The following is a 13,394-nucleotide window of genomic DNA, read 5'->3' as shown; positions in this document are numbered from 1 at the left end:
ATTTGGAGTCCCCATTTTTGCTTCCGCCAATTCAGCTGTCCTCTGCCTCCCAAATCAGGCACCTTTGCTGCACCCTCCCAACCCCTTAGCTCCGCCCACTCCCCAGCTTTCTTACATAGATGTTCCCCTGTGTCCCTGTCACAGGCTTCAGGTGAAGCCGTCACCTCTCTTGCTGGCCTTTCTCCAGTTCTCCTCTGCCCATTCTCTCCTCCTGTAGCACAAAGCCCAGGAGTCTGCCCGGCAGAAGTAAGCTACCCCAGCAAGCCGGAGAAACGAGGGCCAGCCACGCAGGGCCTGCTTTCCTTGGGGGAACAGGGCAGGTAAGTATGGGGAGACTCCCACCGCCATACCTTTTTTTTTTTTTTCCAGCCTGAACTGACACTACAATCCCCAGGGGATATTTGCAAACGAGGTGGCCTGACTGGGGTCACCTGTCACAGCGCATGCTGCTGGGGCCGGCACAGGGCATCTGGCCCTTCTGGTGTTTTCTTGTGCGCAGCTGCAGGAAGATGGGGCTGGGGACCACACCAGGGAGGGGAGGGGGCCAGTGGAGGCCAAGGGCATTTGCTCGGATCACACACGCACAGTCTTAGGAGCCACCCGGAAGTAAAGGGCTGAGTCTTGTGCCTTCAGGGGCACAAGAGCCGGTATTGCAAATGCAGTGGAAACGCAGATAAATGCAACGATGCAGCCTCCCCCCTCCCCCCCAGGCTGGTGTGACTTGAGGGGATGCAGGTCACACGTTCTGACCTCCGCAGCCTTTCTCCTGGCTCTGCTTTTGTCAGCACTCGGTCTCTGTGATGTTTTTCCCATTCTGCACCACCCTCTACATACAGAAACGCTCACAACCCAAGTGGCAGGGGTCAGCCCACTGGTGTAATCGTTTTGCAGAAGTTCAACGAAAGTGGCCTGGAGAAGGGCTCTGTCATTTCGTTGCTGGTGGTTACAACGATCTACACGGGGTATTCCCCCGGCAGTGGATTTTCCACCCCCCCCTCCGCCCGATGGCAACCGTTACGTGCACGTGTCTGTCGGACCTGACCCACGTGGCGTCTCCGCGGTCATTCTCCTCCTGGCGTGCGCGTCTGGACCGTGAGGTCGCTTCCGAGAATTCCTGGACTCAGAGCCGGGGTCAGCGCGGGATAGCGTTGGTGCGTCGTTAAACCTCCACGAAGAGAAGATTGCTGGTCGGTGCAAGGACTGAAGACGTGAGCGTGCGGATGCTGTTTTCTGTGTTCGTGGCAGGATGGTGGCCGGGGGGATCCACGCTATCGAAGCTTGGGGCCAAGCAAGGCAGCACCTTTCTGGCAGGTGAGCCCTGTTTCTCCGTGCCTCCAGTCCTGGTGCACAGGAGGCCTTGGAGAGGGAAAACACGACCGATCCCTGAGACTCCTCTGAATTTCAGGCCAAATTTTCCTGTGTGTTATAGCTATGGAAAACAGGTTCACGTGGCCCCAAGAGTTTAGTTGTTTATATGAAAGGCGTACCAAGTCCTGCCAGGTAAATAGGCTTTTAGGTTTTTAAGAACGTTGACGGATTGGCCGATGAATCCATTCATTTCCTCACTGAATCAAACAACTGAGCCGGGACCGTGCGCCGGGCCGACACCTCCCCGGGATGCCGAGAGGAATAAGACGGTGCCCTGCGCTTGAGGGGTCTGGACTCTAATGACACGTGACACTCAGGAACCAGATGCTTCCGCGGAGACGTTAGGAGCTGCAACAGAGGGAGGAGCCAGAGGAGGGGCGCCAGTTCTGCAGAAGAACACGGGACACTTTTGAGGGGGGCTTCTAAACCAGGGTGATAACAGAATGGCAAAATACGGTGGCGGTTGTGTCACTGCGAAGAGGAAGCAGCTGGGACTTCCATGCGTTGCTGGCGGGAGGCGCGGTGGCCACGACCTCGGCACTGCGTTGCCAGGTACCTGCTAAAGGTAAATATAGGGTCACGATGATCCCACGAGGCAGGAACCCCACTCCTGGGTGGACACCCCAGGTAGGTGTGTGCACATGCCCGGCGTGTGGCACTCACGAGAATGCTCGTTGACGGTCTACTCACAACACTTAAAAACTGGACACAACCCAAGTTTCCATTAAATAATTTGAGGTATATGCCTACAATGGAATCGTATGCAGCAATAAAGACGAAGCTACCAAACGAACTAACAAATACACGGAACAGAACGTTATCACTTAACGTCCCAGGACGCGTAAAGGACCCTCACGTTTGTTGGAATTAGGAGCAGATCGGCTGGGGCAGAGATTTTCTTCTCAGATGCTCTGGTTCCAGAAGGCAGAGGAGCAGGAAGGGCCCAGAACTGGGCAGAGACCACGTGGAGCTCATCTCGCACACAGCGCGGTGATGTGAATTTTCTACAGTGATGCCCACTTTTTAAGCATGAGCACCTACTTCAGATTTTTTTCCAGGTAAGTTTTTTTATTGACTTATGAGCATTTTCAAGCACGTCGAAAAGTACAGAAAAAAATGTAATAACCACCCTAATACACCCATCAATCCAGGTAACAATTGGTAACATTTTGTTATGTTTGCTATATTATTTTCCTGAGCCAGTCCTTTTTTGAAAAACCATCTTATTATAGAAAGCTTGAAAAATATTGAAAAAGGGAGAGAGAGAGTCGTATAGGGAGCTCCCATGCCTCCAACCCCCAGCCTCAGTAGTTCCAAAGACGTGGCTAATATTGTTTCTGGCCTATCGCTGCCTGATTCCCCTCCTCCCACCCCAGAATCACTTACAAACAAATCCCAAACATTGACATCATTTCATGCACAACATATGAGTACATTTTTGCTTAAAGAAAGGACTCTTTGAAATGTAACCACAAGACCGCTATCGTACCTTCAAAAATGAACAATAACTTCTTAATATCAAATATCAAGTCGGTGTTTACAAATCAGGAGCCAAACAAAGTTCACATACTGCATATTGCTGATTTTTTAAAAAATCTTCACAAATCCAGAAGTTTCCTTCTTGGGTTTTTTTTTTTTTTTTTTTTTTTTTTTTGCAGTTCATTTATTGAAGTAATCAGATTGCTTCCCCTGGATATCAGTGCTTCTCACACTTTAGCATGCAAAAGAATTAACAAACATGGAGAGCTTGTTAAAATACAGATCTCTGGGCCCAGCCTCAGAGATTCCTGATTAAGTAGTTCTGGGGTAGGGCGTGAGAATTTGCATTCTCACAAGCTCCCCAGTGATGCCGATTGCCAGCCTGGGAACCCTTGCTGGATGACACTGCCCTGGTTGCCCACTGTCCAGACCTAGCTAGCTGCATCCCCAGGGTGTCTTTGAGTATTTTTCTCTGCTCATTATATTTTTTAAAAACTTTTTAATGTTTATTTATTTTTGAGGGACAGAGAGAGACAGAATGTGAGTGGGGAAAGGGCAGAGAGAGAGGGAGACACAGAACCCGAAGCAGGCTCCAGGCTCTGAGCCATCAGCACAGAGCCCGATGCGGGGCTTGAATCCATGAACCATGAGAGCCAAAGTCGGACCTTAACCGACTTAACCTTAACCGACTGAGCCACCAGGTGCCATTCTGCTCATTATATTTTTTAAAATCCACGCTGGATTCAGACAAAGTACTGTATCCTTTCATCAGGAGGCACAATGTCTGGTCATCTCAGAAACGTTAGCAGCCATGATCGTTCCTAGATTTGTTATTTCATTGGGGGTTGCAAAACCAGTGATGCTCTAATTGTATTGTCCCCTTTTCATTGATTGCCTTGTCTGCTTCTCTAGACACAAACTTCCCTTCATCAACTATTTCAACACCCAAAGGGAGAGTTCATACAGCAGTCAGGATAATCTTTGTCTTCATTAACCCATTTTCAAAATAGTGAGTTGGTTCCCTAGCGTCCTGAGCAAACAGAGAGGTGGTTTTTGTTTGTTTTTATCTATTCTAATGAATTCATGAACACAAATGTTTTTTTTATGTTCAGTTTACTAAGTTATTATTATTTTTATTTTTAATTTTTTGACATTTATTTATTTGAGAGAGAGAGGTAGAGAGGCAGAAAGAGAGGGGGAGAGAGAATCCCAAGGAGGCTCCGTGCTGACAGTGAAGGTCCCGAAGTGGGGCTTGAACTCACCAACTGTGAGATCATGACCTGAGTCAAAATCAAGACTCGGCTGCTTAACCAACTGAGCCACCCAGGTGCCCCAATTATTATTATTTTTAAAGTTTATGTATTTATTTTGAGAGATTACAGGAGCATACACTCACGCACATGCACACGATGAGGAGAAGGACAGAGAGAGAGGGAGAGAGAGGACCTTAAGCAGGCTCCACACCTAGCCCAGAACCCGATACGGGGGCTCGGTCCCATGGCTGTGAGATCATAACCTGAGCCAAAACCAAGAGTCAGTCACTTAACCATCTGAGCCACCCACGCGTTCCACTAAGTTTTTATTTTTGATGTTCAAATTATTTTATCTTTGACTAATGGGGGCCTGGTCAGGTTAGCTCCTGGTTCCTTTTGGCTTGACTCCAGTGGTGTTTGATAGCTTCCTTTTATGATAGGACAAGATTTTCCAGGTTCACCTCCTATAATCCTTCTCCCAGGTCTGGAGTCCACCATTTCTCCAAGGAGCCCTGGTGGCATTTAATGCACGTGGCCCTTGGAGACCATAGTCTAGGCACTGGACACGTTCTTTAGTGATTGGATGGTCATTGTTTCCAGACCTTTTCAGTGCATAAAGCTGGAAGGTATGTTTAAAAAATTTTTTTAAATCTTTATCTTTGAGCGAGAGAGAGAGAGAGAGAGAGCAAGCAGGGGAGGGGTAGAGAGACGGGGAGACACAGAATCCAAAACAGGCTCCGGGCTCTAAGCTATCAGCACAGAGCCCGAGGGGCTTGAACTCAGAGACTGTAAGATCTCGACCTGAGCTGAAGTCAGACGCTTAACGGACTGAGCCACCCAGGCACCCCTGGAAGATATGTTTTTTAAAACACAATGTATAATGAGTTTCTAAGAATATTTTGAATTAGAATTTTAGGGGCATTTCACTTGATCCCATCAATTGGAAATCTCAGAATAACAACCCTAACCCTATAGTCCATGACATGATCAGTAAAAACCCTTTGTTTTTCCTTTTCGCACATTCTTTTGTTCTTAGTCTGTGTCTAACGAAGGGTGTGCAGTCAAGTTCATGTTTGAAGTCACGTGGATTAGTTTCTGTCTTTGTGGTCATGCCACAAATCAGTATATAGCTAAGTTTGTTTCACTTTGCTTTCGACTTTTGAGGGCTGATTTTTTTAATATTTTAATGTGTTCTATAACTGTGTAAGCATTTTCACGATTTCAAAATCAGATGTACAAACCAAAGTATGTTCGGAGAAGTCTAACCTACTCCTTCTCTGTCATGATCCTTTCTCCCCTTATGTGGAATAGTTTTAAACAATTTTATGGTTTATCCTTTTGTTTACAAAACAATATAATAATAGCATAACATTTTACACATACTCATATTTTCATATCACATCTTCTGGATAAATGGTAACATGCTATGCACATTTTGTTCCACTTAGCCTTTGAGATCACTTTGTAATGTTAAAAATCTTTACATTAAATGGTTCCACCTTAGGAGCTTGTTAAGAAAATCTACAAGGACAAAGAAACTACAATGCATTTGGTGGCACTTTTAAATGAATTTATTTAAATAACTGTGTTAATCCGAGAGTACTGATGTGTAGCTGGAAGTGTCAGTCCACACGTCTGTCCAGCCTACAATAAATACTTGGTTCACATCTCGACAGTCAGAAACCACAGGAAGAGAACTACTATTTTCTCCCTTCTTTTCCTTTTATTTATTTAGATGTCCCTTTTTACAAAAGTCAACGTTTAAATTTTGGAATCATTTCAGACTTACAGAAAAGCTGCAAAGACAGTACAGAGTGTTCTCACGTACTCTTTACACAGTTTTCCCTATTATGAACACCTAAAATAACACGGTACATTTGTCAAAACCAGGAAACCAACACTGGTACATTACTATCAACTAAACTCCAGCCTTTATTTGGATTTCGCTAGTTTTTTCCACGAATGTCCTTTTTCTCTTCCAGAATGTGATCCAGGACACCACATGGCATTTAATATCTTTCCATTTTTTTTTTTTTTTTTTTTTTTTTTTTGGGACAGAGAGAGACAGAGCATGAACGGGGGAGGGGCAGAGAGAGAGGGAGACACAGAAGCGGAAACAGGCTCCAGGCTCCGAGCCATCGGCCCAGAGCCCGACGCGGGGCTCGAACTCATGGACCGCGAGATCGTGACCTGGCTGAAGTCGGACGCTTAACCGACTGCGCCACCCAGGCGCCCCTATATCTTTCCATTTTTAATTGACCTAAAAATCTATCAATGTTCAAGAGCCCTCCCATTTTTATAGGTGGTAAGGGACAGAAACCAAATGGCTTACTGGCCGCGGGATGATCACAGGATTTAACTCTAAATCTGGGTAGAATCTGCTTTTAGAAGAAGCAATCTGGTTTAGGGAAAGAAGATGCAGATGTTTGTACAGGGCAGACCTGGGTGTGGGTCCTTCTTTGGGTTTGCTGCTTGGTGGTTGGGAGGTCTGGAATGACTTATTTAGTGTCACTGGGCCTTAGTCTTTCATCTGTAAAAATGGGACACTAAAACATACCTCACAGAGTAGTAGAGAGGTTTATATATAATACAGGTGAGGTGTTTGGACCACAAGAAGCGCTCAGCAAATGGTAATGGCTCTTACCATAGATGGCTGTCAGCGGACCCACAACTAGCACTTGGGGAACCACATGTTGGTCATCTGCTACCCAGACTATAATTCTCCCTCGTGGAACAGATATGTAATTTTAGTCCACCGGTTACGGCGGGGTGACAGCTCAGATATACAGCCTCCGATTCAAGTGACACTCAGCAGGGCGCGTTCGGGGAGGGCATTCGCATCCAGATCTGCCATGACTCGGGTATCCGTTGCTGGCTTCTGTTCGGGCCGGGAGGCTTGCCACCAACACACACTGGCATGGCCCCGAAGGTATTTTCCCAGAACGTAAGCATCTAATACATGACCGTGTACGCATTTTCACTTCTGAAAGCACCGTTGGCCCTTTTTAAAGTGCTGGCAAGCGTCTTTGTGACAGGAAGCAGAGGCTCCTGTGTGGAAGACCGCTCCGGCCTTGATTTCCGGGCTGTGTGCACGCGTGTGCCCGTGCGCCCGTTTCTTCTTCCGCGGGGATGCACGAGACCTTTGTGTCACCCTCCAAAACAGAACTCCGAAGCAGGTCGGTAAAGGAGCAGTGAAATAGGTCAGTTGCCGTAAATCGAAGCAGAAGAAGGGGGTGGGGTTCAGCTCTAGAGAGGGTGCATGTTTAGACCCTTGACGCCTGTCTCTCTTAAGGCCTGAAGGACCGCCCTTTAGGGGGTGGGAGGGTGACACTGACCCTCTGTTGTCCCATTGCTTTCTTTCTCCAGGATGGTCACCTCCAGGATGGAGATCGTGGTCGCGGGTCATGGGGACCAAGCCGGCAGATTGCAGCCTGATGTCATTAAGATGCCTAACACAGGACGGGGGACAACATTCTTTCGGGGGATGATGAAGCGGGGTACTTTCTTGCCTCCGTGAAGGTGGATAAGCAGCTGGCTTTGAGTAGCAAAACCACACTATTGGTAATGCTTCTGGTATTCCCATGCAGTGCAGTTGGTCATGGGATCCGGTTCCACATCACCCCCACCCAGAGTGAGGCTGCCGTTCCCCCTGTGCTGCTGGAAATGTGCCTAGAAGGATTAGGCTGCGGCAATGGCTTTTCCCTGACTTTAATGGTCCCCTCTTCAATGATACATTGCTTCCTCATCACTGTGGGTCATTTTTCCATATGGCACACAAGACTGTCTGCATCCCGCCCCCAAGACAGATAGCATTTTCCTGAAGGTGCCGGGGTTTGATTTCCCAATACTAGATGTTGTAAGGTTTCTTGGCACTCTACCAGGTACAAGGGGCTCTCTAATGGATTATAATTAAGAAAAACAAAAAACAAACACATCAACTTTGATTTTGTGACCAAGGCCCTTCCATGTGACTTTCTGAGTTATTACCAACACACATTTCTGGTTTCGAATTATTCTGACTCATGCTGTTATTTATTTTTTCCATTGTTGGCAATAGCTCTACATAACCACAATCTTTATCCATTGTCTGATTACTAGCACAAAACAGTTTGAGGTTGTTTGGAGTTTTAAAACGGTTTGATTTTCTCTTACGTTTAAAAACGGCACCAGAAGTAACAGACTGAGTTAAAAGTGGAAGATTTGAGAAAATAAAACATGTCCTGATACAGACTGCTAGCACTGTGGAAATCAGTCCTAACTTGATTTGCAATGGTAATGGGCCTTAACTGGACTAATTACAGAGGTTATTGGGGGAATGGCTTGGGAAAGAAATGAAATATTGCCTACTTATCTTCTTGGACCTCAGCAATAAATATGCTTACATGGAATCACTATCCTTGAGCCTGGCCTGGCAGGCTGTATGGAGAGCAAAAGTCTTAAAGACCCAAGTGGGAACACAGTCACACATTGGTTCATTTATCCACTGAACCAGAAATTGCTGGGCCTTCTTTTTTTTTTTTTTTTTTGCCAGGCCCTGGGTGAGGCATGGGCATATCAGATATAATAGCAACAGGTCAAGGGGCCCTACCTCTGAGGGTCTCCCCATCCAGTAAGGCATGCAGGTTCGCATAACAATAATTATGGTACAAAGTGGTAAGCCTGATGTCAGCAGTGGAGACACAGAAAGAGAGTTAAGTCTCCGTTTTGCTTGGAGTAGTAGAAAAAAACAATGCGGAGGAAATGGCGCCACTCCGGGCTTTGAAGGGCGGATCAGAAAGGAGGAGAAGGGCATTCAGACATTCAGAGAAGCATGGACAGCCATGAAGTGTTAAACACTTTGGAAACGTCCAGTGGTCCCACGTGGCTAAAGGATGGGGCCGGGAGGGGGTGGGGGGAGGAGAGAGATGAGGTTGGGAACTCTGGCGGTTCTCAAATCCCAAATGGCCTTGAGTATCCCGCGAAGGAGATTTGATGTTACTAAAGGCCATGAGGATTCAGCGAAGTTTTGTCTGATTTTCATTTTAAAGGTGCTTTTGCAATAGCAGAAGCTGGAATGAGAGCAAATCAAGCTCGAGGGGCCTGAGACTGTCATCCAGGGGAGGCACTATGGTTACCCGGCCCTGGGGTCATCCAGGGAAAGCACTGTGAGCCTCGTCAGAGGTAAGCGCCATGGTTACCTGGCCCTGGGGTCATCCAGGGGAGGTGCCATGGTTATCTGGCCCTGGGGCTGGAGGGGGGGTTGGTGACGGACTCAGGAGCGATTCCTGGGGCTGAGTGGATGGGACTTTATGACTAATTGGAAGGGTGTGGTTGAGGGAGAGAGGAAGAAAGAAAGGGTTCAGCAGAGAGGAAATGAGATGGAGTATCCTTGGAGTCTGACACACCCGGCTTCCTATCCCAGCTGCACTGCTTTTAAATCTGACCAAGTCACTCCTCAGAGCCTCCCTCTCCTCCTTCAAAAGAAGGGTAATGAATAGGACTCTGGGGTCGATGAGATCCTGGGGGCCAGGGGGCAGAGCAGACAGATGCAGGACAGAGGCTGTCCATTACGACTATGTTAGGTAGGCTCAGAGCCATTCTGTCACACAGTTAGGGGGGCAGGAGAGTGGGGGCTGTTGTCTGTGTCCCTCGCCTCCAGCACAGGACACAGAAGGAGCTCTGGGGATGTTTGCTTAACTACTTTTTATTCTTCAGCTCAGCCTAGGACAAAGACAGCTGAATACCCCCTCGGGAATATTGCCTAAGAATATTAGGCGATATTCCTACTCAGGGAAAGGAACCCTGGCAGTGTTTATACAGGGAGGCCAGGGCGCACTTTGTCACTGATACGGACCTAAGTTGGCAGGCTTGGGGCAGTGGGGCTGGCTGCTCCTGGACCAGGACACGGTGGTAATGACAAATGTCAAGTGCTGGGTAACTGCTACAAAATTAAAGCTCCATCAGATCCTAGACCCGAGCTCAGTGCGGGAGGAAGAACAATGGACCCCAGGCCCTGGAACTCTGAGTTGGCTTTTCTGCATGAGTCCTGTGAGGAGTAGTTAATGGGAGAAAGGCCCGCATAGAAGGAGGCCCATCAAAGAAGCATAGAAAACTGAGATCCAGGGGGCCGGCTGAAGTAGATGCAGTGAAAAGGAGGGCTGCATTGCCACAATCAAGGGATGCCGTGGATGCGATGGAGGGCCGGCCTCACCCACATCAGAGCAGCCGGCCTCCCCGGTGCTGCCCGGAATAGTTCCTCACCCCCAAAGTAGAAAATAGTCCGGCTCCGAAGAGGAGAGACCCCACCACCGATAAAGCCGACACAATAAACCAGCCTCCGCTCCCCGCGGCCTCATGCAGACCCGTCTTGGAGCTCCGTGGCCACATTTTGCCTCCACAGTTTAAGAGAAATCAGGAAACTGGAGAGGCTCCAAAGCAGAGCAAAAAACATGATTAAAGAGAGCAAGGATAGGACCCATGGGGCGAGTTAAAGAAATTGGGGTTGATTTGCCTAAAACAGTAAAGACGAAAGGGGGACTGTATTCCAATACATAGAGGGGGGCCGGTGCCCAGTTATTTTCCAATTTCAAGAGCACAGACTAAGAGGCAAACGGCCTAATTTGCCACAAGAGAGATTAGGTAAAGGAGGAGTTTCAGAAACATATGCACGTCTTGGAATGGCCTTCCCTGGGGTTATTGTAAAATAGGGCCGGCCCCTCCCTGGGAGGAAGCCTACTGGGGACTAGGCCAGACTGATTATGGAGGGCCTGGCTTGTCTCCAGAGGCCCCACCAATCCCAGCTTGCCTGGCTTCTGGGAACCCATGCATCTTTCCAGAGCAGAAACCTGAGGAGGGAGTGGCCCGCCTTGACGGGTGGGAGCCTTTTGTGCTTCTCCTGATGGGTCCCTCCATCCAAGAGCAAGCATGACCTTTTCATCTCATTTTCTCTTTGATGTGTTCAAGACACGTCGACAGCAAACGCCTGCAGGTTCTTAGGCAGCTGGTAAAAAATGTATCACAACTTCCGGAAAGTGGCTGTTTAGATCAGATCACTGCCATCTGATTCGCAAATACTCCGAGAAGCTGGTGAAACTCCACACCCTTGGATGGCGTGCTTTGCTGGTCATGGCTGTCCTGGTGGGTATACCGTCCGTCGCTGTGGCTTCAATCACATGTTCAACCGTCCTTCATAGAAGGAACTGAGTCAAGCTGTAGAACCAAGCTTGTGCGCTCGCCTCCCCCTCCTGCGCCCTCTCGCCACATAAAAGGCGTGTCAGTCTATAGATGGGATGACGGTACACTTTGTTCACAAACTGGGTCGTCTGTGACAGTAAATGGAAGGTACTTCGACAGTCATGCTGCTATTTAGCTGAGGCCTAGGGCCATCTGTCTGTAACTTGTACTCAAAGCTCAAACAAGGGAGGTGCCCTTCATAGTGAAATCCTTTCTAGTAGAAATGGAATGTTTGCTTTGTTAAACGCCGATTAACTATTACTGCTCAGCAAATCACCCTCCCCCCCCCGCCCCCCCCAATAAGTGGCTCAAAACAATAAACGTCCATTATTTCGTGCAGTGTCTGTGGCTGAGGGTGGCTGAGGGTGGCTGGGCCGTGGGGTCCCTCACATACTGCCCTGGGCCTGCCATCATTGAAAAATTTGACTGGGCTGGAAGATGGCTTCCATGAAGGCTCATTCACGTGGCTGATGACAGGAGACCTCCCTTTCCTATCTCAGTTCTTCCCCGTTGGACTGCTGGAAAGTCCTCGTGACAGCTGGTTTTCTTCGGAGTGAGCGACCTGAGTCACTCCAGCCTTTCATGCTATAGTCTCAGAGCTCCTGCACGGGCACTTGGGCCATATTTTATTCATTAGAACGAATCTCCAAGCCCAGCGCACACGAAAAGGGAAGGGGATTAAGCTTTATTTCTTGAATGAAGGAGGACCTTCAAATATTTGGTCATCCTCGTGAGTTTGTGTTTATTTTTGAGATTCTCTGTTTACCTTTTCTTGAGTGCTGTCTTTTTATTCACCCTGGCCCAGTGACACTGGGAAGGGACAGCGGTGGGGGTGGAGGGGGATGTCTCAGCAGCTGGCATTCTGGCCATGGGGTGGCTCTCTGTCCCTCCTGGATATTGTCAGTCACTTGGGGTACTTAAAATGGTCTCTCTTGAGTAATGAGGAATGAGTTCGCCGTCACAGTAGGTATACAAGGAAGTCGTGGATGGTCGGTTGGGCATTGCAGATGAGCGTAGATGGGGGTGGAGGGAGCTGGTACAAATGACCTTCCATGTCCCTTCTGACCCGGAGCCCTCTCGAGTCCCTGATCCCCCCCCCCCCCCGCCCTCCACCAAAGCATTCTTTGTTCAGTGCTCTTGAGTGACAACTGGAGCAGCCTCTTGAGGTGGGGCATGGGTTCTGGAAGCAAGACCTATGAAAAGAAAACAGACTCCACGTTATCGCAGAGAGTCATGAGTTTCAAGCCCCCGCCACGAGATGGAATTAAAAAGGTTTCCAAGAATCTTAATCGTGGGGTGACTGTGTTTGTTTACTTTTGCAGCAAGCCTGGGGAGCTGTGCTTGGATAGATAAAAGCTGCTCTGTAAGCCTGTGTCTGAAGCTCATCAATAGGTCGAGCTGCGAGGAGGCTGACCCTTCACAGAAGTCAGAGTGGCGACCTGTAAAATCCTGGCTTAGGAAAATCTGCCTCCATTTCTCATCGGCTTTACTCAGAGCGGTCTGAACTAAATGTGAGCTTGGGTAAGGAATAAGTGCCCTGTTCATGAATGCCCAGGCTGTTAAACAAAAATAGCACACAGGAAACGGTATTGCAAAGGTCAGTTCTTCTGGAAAGGAAGGGACAAGAAACCATCTATCTGAAATTTTAATGAGCAGATCCTGGCCTCTGACCCCGTACCCTGACCTAACAATCCAATACTGGATGCCACGTCGGTTTCCATTTCCTGTGAACAAGGAGGCAGAGTTCCCATCCAAAGGCCAACCATCTGCCGGACGTAAGATTCTGTCTGCCTAGCTGGCTGTTATGGATGGGCACAGAGTCTTTATGGATAGAGTGTCAGTCCAGACTCCTTGCTTCACAGACATGGGAAATTAAATGGTTAAGAAACCAGGGCTGTGGCTAGGATTTTCCTTCCTGTCTTTCTTCCCCCCCCCCCACCCCCACCCCTGCATTGGCTGTTTTCTTTCATTCAGTCAAAAACAAAGCAAGGACAGTCTTGGGGGTACATTTAGCCCTTTGGAAAGAGTTTTGCAACTTCCAGGTTAAAACACACACACACACACACACACACACACACGCAC

At 48.3% G+C, this 13,394-nt stretch overlaps 1 long non-coding RNA gene across 2 annotated transcripts; it reads left to right on the top strand.

The window, feature by feature from the left end:
- The first annotated feature begins 432 nt into the window (after positions 1-432).
- Positions 433-13,241, top strand: LOC131493548 (uncharacterized). 2 transcript variants are annotated; one of them, XR_009252736.1, is made up of 5 exons: positions 433-2,519; positions 7,467-7,619; positions 9,128-9,260; positions 11,043-11,216; positions 12,635-13,241. It is a non-coding gene; the product is annotated as an uncharacterized LOC131493548 (long non-coding RNA). The 2 variants fall into 2 exon arrangements; XR_009252735.1 differs by lacking the exon at positions 433-2,519 and having other exon boundaries at positions 6,344-7,619.
- Positions 13,242-13,394: the final 153 nt, after the last annotated feature.

Source organism: Neofelis nebulosa, chromosome 13 (genome assembly GCF_028018385.1).
Source record: "Neofelis nebulosa isolate mNeoNeb1 chromosome 13, mNeoNeb1.pri, whole genome shotgun sequence".
Taxonomy (NCBI): Eukaryota; Metazoa; Chordata; class Mammalia; order Carnivora; family Felidae; genus Neofelis; species Neofelis nebulosa.
Note: the sequence above shows the minus strand (reverse complement) of the source record. Positions and strands in the feature narration are given on the sequence as shown.